The sequence below is a fragment of the Pinus tabuliformis genome, chromosome 3_1 (genome assembly GCF_031772625.1).
Source record: "Pinus tabuliformis cultivar Carrire ecotype Pingquan chromosome 3_1, CPIR1, whole genome shotgun sequence".
NCBI lineage: Eukaryota > Viridiplantae > Streptophyta > Pinopsida > Pinales > Pinaceae > Pinus > Pinus tabuliformis.
In genome coordinates, this window is record NC_142301.1 from 174,980,628 (window position 1) to 174,988,285 (window position 7,658).

Here is a 7,658-nt window from a genome sequence, read left to right on the forward strand (position 1 = left end):
TCAATGACCTATGGAACCAAATCTAGCACCATCTCAATTTGAACCCATGATTGAGGAATATCAAGATAGAACGAGATTTTATCCTTAAAACATAAGCCCTTGATTATAGGGATCTTGAGGACAAAAGCCATTCAATCAAGGGCTTATTGAAGTGCTTATTAATGCAATATTTTTTGCATAAATAACATCTAGGGTTATGCTTAGCTTAGCCTTTCTATTTTGAGAATTGAGAACCATAACAAGAGCTAGTGAATTTGAACTTCTAGAGGATGAATTGTTGTCATGGATTGGTAACTTGATATAAAAATTTTACTTTTAGACATATTTTTCTTGGTAGTCTTTATAGATTCCCTGTAGAATCCTTGGGCAGGGATCACTCAATGTTGAATAAGGAACCTTTGTGTGCTATTATAATTCCCTTCTTTCAACAGTGTTTAGTTTATTTTGTTGCTATTTTGCATTATGCATTATTTAATTCAAGTAGCATTCACTTCCTATAGTAGTTCCCAACATATAATTTCAAGTACAATTAATGGTTTCATGTCATTGATGAGGAGGTATTGTTGACCCTATTTTTGCATTAGTTCTTCTTCATATTCATAGTAGATTAGCTTAAGTAGAAATACTTCTATTTTATAATACTTTGAATCAACTTTATAGTAGATCAATTGGAATATATTTAGCTTTATTTGAAAGTATTTTTCTTTTAGCCTTCTAGTGCAACAACTTAGTTAGATTTTCTTTTCATTTGCAACACTTTATTTAAGCTCTAATTAATTTCAAGTTAACTAGGATTAGTCTCTTGATTATCAGGTTCTTTTAGTTACGTTTTGCAACTCCTTCAATTTAGTCATTTTGTAGCATGTTAGTCTCCACTTTCATTTTATTCGTTATCTTTATATTTCAACCTTCTTGTTGATTAAGTAGCCCTTGCATTCATAGAGTCAAAGTTTTCCCTTTCTAAGAAGATGGGTGTATTCATGTATTTATACACATGGTGCACAATACCTCATCAAAGTAGTATGTCCCTAGGTTTACAATCTAAAGTTTCAAATGGGGACTTTAACATCCTTGTGGCAATTCTTTGGCTTCTCACTTGAAAACTACCAAATATTAGTAACCAAACTTAGAAACAACCAAGAGCTCCCTCATGGAGTCACCTATGGGGGTTTCATACATAAAAGTGAAAAATTGTTTCCAAGCTAATTGTTAGAGGTAGGAATAGATAATGAAAGCCGAGGGGACAAGAATATAACCAACTAAAATATCCTCTAAAATGTATGATAACTATAAAGACATTACACACTTAATCTAATGATCTAAATATCATTCAAACAACATTTTTTGGGGGAAAGAGTAACAACCAATTTATTCCAATTGAAAAGTAAATAAAACATACTCTATATTATATTAGGAGAGAGATTGCAATAGATGAGTTTTATTTCTCTCCTTGTAAGGGTCCTTTTAACCTCCATTTATTCTCAATCTCAACCTTTGGTAAAGTTGGTTAGCATTCCACCTTCTGACTAGTTACTTTGGAGGATAGATGAATTGTAAGAGGGAAAGTAAAAAATAAATAAGTGAGTGGAGGAAATGGAATCTTAACCCTTTGGCTCTATTTCTCGACCATAACCATACTCTAAAGTCCTTTTCTTTCTAAATGCTTAGCCATGGTTTCTATCTATAAGAAAAACTAGATCACAAATCTAAACTAGTTCCCATGTGAATGCTCCTCCTTTTTTCATGGGAAACCATGTGATTTCTTAGACTCAAAGGAGGCCCAAAGGACCAAGTGTTAATGAGATGAGAGGATTAGGCCAATTGAACACAACCATTTTTCTACTCTAGGATGTCCTTGTGCATTTATGAGCTACGAAATTTATCCTTTTTAGTGCAATTTGCATGATTCAGTATTGAGGGATATGTTGTGTGATACCGGAGGTAGTAAACATGTAGTCCTTTACATTATAGACACACATAAACACACATCATATCTTATGGAAAACCTTAGGCACTTCCCCTCTTTCCAAGGATGGTACCCAAGGTAAACCTTATATTCTTCAAGGCAAAAGGTCATATTAACAATGTGACTCAAAATTCATCACAACAATATAGTAACTCATTAACATCTCTCCATATCACTTGTAGGAATTGGACTTGGATAGGGAGAATAATGCTCCTACTCTCAGCCAATTAGGGTAGACCTAAATGCCACAATTCACTATGTTATATATGTGTGTTATATGTGGATTTTCCATATTTTCAAGTATGGCCACATAAATGTCACAATGAGTAAATTTAGGGTGATAAGAGATGTAGAAATTAATAGAAATTTGCTATTACTGATGACTTTGAACTGAAATCAAGAGATTACAAATTTCCTCTACTATTTTGCGGTATGGAAATCACAATTTAGGAACACATGTAATGACATGCAACCATTAAAAAACCACAATAACACAATGATTTACAGGGCAACCCAACTGGGAAAAACCCCTCTGCCGCTTTGCATTAATTCAAATGAAAAGAGAAAAAAATACAATGTCTTGCTTCAGCTCTGAAGCACACCCTACACTGCAATCTTGTTCTCTTCTTCATGACCTACTCTAGCCAACACTTAGCCAATTCAAGCCTTAAACAACCTCCTATTTCCTTGCACAATCTTGGAGGAAATTAGACCCTAAAAGATAGGAATTTCCTTTCCTCCTATTTTCTTCCACAATTCCCAAGGAATGATTCATGTTCTTAGTGCAAAAGCATTTTACACTCAACAATATACAAATATAAATACAAACATGCCTTTTCCTCCACCTCAACTAGGAAATTTGAATTCCATGCATGATTGTGTCTATTTTTAGCTGATTAACTAGTTAACTGGGAGATGAGTGAGTTAACAACAATCTTAACTACTCAATTGACCTTCAACTGACTCAACTAGTTGCTTGAGCTCAGTTAATTGATTCAAATTGAAATTCACTGAACTAAATTGCTAAGTTTTAGAAATCACTAGATGTACAACTCTACTTCTAGCCTATAAATCAAATTTACTGAGTAAACAAGTAGACAAAGCCATGTCACACAAGTTAACTGCCATCCAAGTCATCCTGCTGATGTGGAAAATTGAATTACTAAATTTGACTAAGGTACAAGTCAAATTTAGCCTTTCTTGCTACAATTTCTAACAAGAGATATGCATATGTACAATCAATTACCATTTCTTAAATAAGATTATTATGAAGGTATCTCACTCCTCATATTGATGACCCTTTAGACACTAAATGGATCGATGTTTTCACTTGAAATTGACTTAGAGTTCGACTATCACCAAATTTTCATTAACCCTAGGAATAGTTAGAAAGAACTCAAAGTTATGGATTGGTTATGCTAGTGGTTGGTGATGACTCTTTTCTTAAATAATTCCATGTAACATTCATGCACCTTATGGAAGTTATTTTGTAACCATTCACAAGTAATTTTGTTGTGGTTTTTCTTGAAAATATGTTGATTTTTATTAGGAAATGGAAAAATCACCCTGAAAATGTTGTTATGGTTCTAAATACGTTGCAATACCACAAGCTCTTTGTAACCTTGGAGAGATGTGGGTTCACTATGAAACATATATTGCACTTGGTTTCATAGTGGATGACATAGGCGTGTACAAGGATCCACGGAAGGTTCGAGTTCTCCATGACTAACATATCTCGATCAATCTAATAAAGGTGCAATTTTTTGAGCTTATATAAATTATATAGAATATTTAGGTTGGGATTCTCTTACATTGCATACTCTGTCCTCATCCCCTTACATAGAAACACAAAAAAAGTATATCCCAGTGGAATATTGATATAACACAACAAATTATAGGAATTTTAAGAATTAAAGTGAAAATTATCTCCCTAGTCTTATGACCACCTAATATATATCTATTCAAATATATGTTGAAATCTCATAGTATGCGCTAGACATTGTCTTCTTTCAATGCATGCACCTTGTGACATACCATTTGAAATTCAATGATTTCTTCAAGAACTATTTGAGCTATGATTGAGAGCTTTATGTAGCCATCCAAGTTCTCAAACAATTGTGACATTACATCTCAAGTAAGGACATTATCATACATTTTGGCCATAATCCTTTTTACTTTGCAGATATAGAGATCAAATTCCAAATTGTGTGCTAGTAGAGGCAGATGGAATACATGCAACAATTAAATTTAATGATCAACCATAACTGCAACTCCTCTTATTTTGTAGTTGATTTTTTTTGAGTCAATTACGCATTCATATCTTATAAAATATTTGGGACACTTATGACATCAAACATGGGATTGAAAATATTATGAAATAGATTAAATATTTTCCCATGTTTATGTAGTTTTCCAATGAAAATTGTGCCAATATTTTCATATGCATGATAGATTGTTTCACCTTTGAACATCTGTTACAACTAATACGAGCATGACAAACTTGATTGGGAGGCATATTACTGCAAGTGAGGTCATTTTGATGTCCATAAGGTCTTTCAGTGTTGTAGAAGTATTTTACTAACCTTGCCTCCATTGATGTCAATAAGTATATAAAGGGTTGTGTTGTTTGCACAATAACAAAACTAGGGGTTGTACACACATTTTTCCATACCTTCACATCCATGGGGATCTATCTAGATTCATTTTTTGACAATTTTTTTGAGCACATGACAATGTAATCAAAATGCAACATTTGTTGTGGTCGATTCATTATAAAGACAGTGATCCTTTACCTATTAAGAGGATTCAACATAAGGCATAAGAAAACAATTCTTCACTTACATCTAGGTTAATTTTGCATTACCTACCTACATTATCAATGACAAAGGCCCTATAGTCATTTCCAGCTTTGAGAAAGCTCTTTGGGGCATACTTGACATAAGCTTTTGTATGTCTATGACCGTTCATCGTCAAATTGATAGAAAAATAGAGGTTGTGAACTAGAATATTGTGCATTTTCTTTACATGTCCAATAAAATTAGGATGAGAATTTGGCTTTAATACGCCATAATTACAAACACACTCAATGCAATGTGATATGTTGTAGTGCATCCAAACTCTACCTTTTTTATTTTCAGTAGGTGAAGTTCATGACTACATTATGGTAGAAAGAGAGTTTATCCTAGAATATGTATAAGTATGGGCATGTATGGCTTCACGTGCATCAAACCAAGAATAAGTTGTGTTATGAATGTGCTTATATTTTAGTTGCACATACCCAAATGATGACCTAGGTGCATAACATCGATGCCAACATACACAAATTTTCAACGCGAGCACAATATAGCATACACCTCAATGAATGGTTGTGGATGGAAGTTCATTTGACACTTTTACACTAATATATTATGTGATATATGAAAGGGAGGAATGAAATCCTTTATATTCCCTCAAGTGTGTATTATATATGCATCTATCTTTGAGTGCAGTTGGGTTTGTGTTGGTGGAGGTGGTTGGTGTAGAGTTGGATAGATAATTATTAGTCAGTATTGGCTTCATGATGTTTGTATCATTGTTTCACAAACACATTTTGTTAATTAAATTTTGTAGTTGATATTCTACCTAGATATTTTCACCAATTTAATATGTGTATTGTTATAATTATATTTATCTCATAAACTTCATTATATGTCTTTCTATACTTAGTTAAATATGTATGTAAAGAAGAATAAACATGTAATGAATTCACTTTTATGACAATGCCTTGCCATAATTTGATGAATTGAATCTACTTCAAATCACCCAAAATTTGGTTGAAATGCAACACAGCAAGACCATAGACCAATCTACAAATGTAACAAATCCACAAGGCAGGCATAAGTATGAATTAATGAGGTGTTATTTGGAAATTTTGTAATATGTTGTCAAATTATACTAGAAAATACACCAAAAAGGTTTGCTGAAAATAGTGCAATTTGTTGTATCTTCATCCCGCTTCATTGAAATTGTCATTGCATGTGCATACATATTCTAAACACACTACTATCTTAAGTCATGCCTCCACACAGAAAGAAGTTAACAAAGAAATGTGCTTCATTGAACAAATCTACAATATTCATTGCTAGGTTGATGACATCATGTGGCAAACCTTGGAGAAGTATAAAAAATGCCATGACAAGCACAACATCCCAAACAATTATTTAGTTGGGGACAATGTTTAAATTCATATCAATAAGAAAGATTCAAGGGAGGACATCATAAATTCAAAGCACTATGATATAATCCACACACCACCATCAAGAAATGTAGTGGTAATGTTTTTAAGCTTGATATACCCCCATACCTTTGGATGCATCTTATGTTAAATGTAGCTCCTATGATCTTACAATACTCCAATTTTTTAGAGAAGTACTACACAACTAGAGACTCTAGTTAACATTGACCCGAATTATAGTGCATCAACATCTTTTAACCAAAGTATTAGTAAGACATAGTGACAGACACAACACAAAGCTACAAAACCCTTTTAGATGAACAACTTCGACACTTGAAGTTGTTTGGATAAGTGATTTGGAATCAACATCTTTATCTTCATCTGTATGGTTGAATGACCTAGAAGAAGCACTCTTTTGTTGCAGCCCATCTCTTTGTAGTTGCGACTCTAGTTGAAGAAACTCAATGGTTTCATGTGTTTGTTGTAGATGCCATGAAAGATCAACAAGAGTTTCTTTGCTGATGTGCACCATGTCTTCATCACTGGAGATGATCAAACTGTGAAGAATGTTTAACCACTGAATATGTTGCGCCATCTGAACTTGCTCACTTGAAGTCAGGCTCTCTTATCGTAGATGTCGTGCTTTGAACTGTTTCACTTGATTTTGTTACTTGAATGACAGGCTCGCTTGCTATGGGACTTGAATGGCACGCTTGCTTGATTTGTTGCTTATTGCACTTGCTGGGAACACTTGCTAGAGTTGTAGAACTTTCTTACTTAGACTCTGGAATTCACGCTCGCTTGATGACAATCGCGTTTGTGTGAACGCTCACTTGCCTTACTTGATGACTTCACGCTCACTTGAATGAATAGCCACGCTCGCTTGATGTCGATCTCAACTTGCTTGATTGGTGTTAGAGTGGAACTTGTTTGGTTGCTTTGATGGTTGTTGCAATGAACTTCACTTTGGCTCGCTTGAAGGTTTGAACTTTGTACTGTTTTGACGCAAATTTCTTGAATGAATACTCACGCTCACTTGTAGGAGATGTGAACTTGTTGTTTCTTTCATTTAGAGTTAAAACTCGTGGACTCACCTGAGTGTGCTTTAAAGGAAGGGTGTTGAACACTGTCAAAAATGCACCCAAAAAAGCTTACAATGATTTCAATGACTCATTACAATGGATTCAATTTGACTCAATTCAAGACTTGGGTGTCGGTTTCAACCGAGAATGCACCCTTACAATTCAATGTAATTTGAGTTTGATTACAAGTTCAATAATGTTGATGTAGACTGTGCTCTGAAACGTTGAAATTTACAGATTCATTAACTTAATTGTAGTGATGTAGACTTTGCTTTGAAATGCTGGAGTTTGCAGATTAATGAACTTGATTGTATTGAGTGAATTTGTTTGTTGCGGTAGAATGATGATGTTGAAAACTTTGATTATTTGTTGTATGTGTTGAGCTTAATTATCCTTC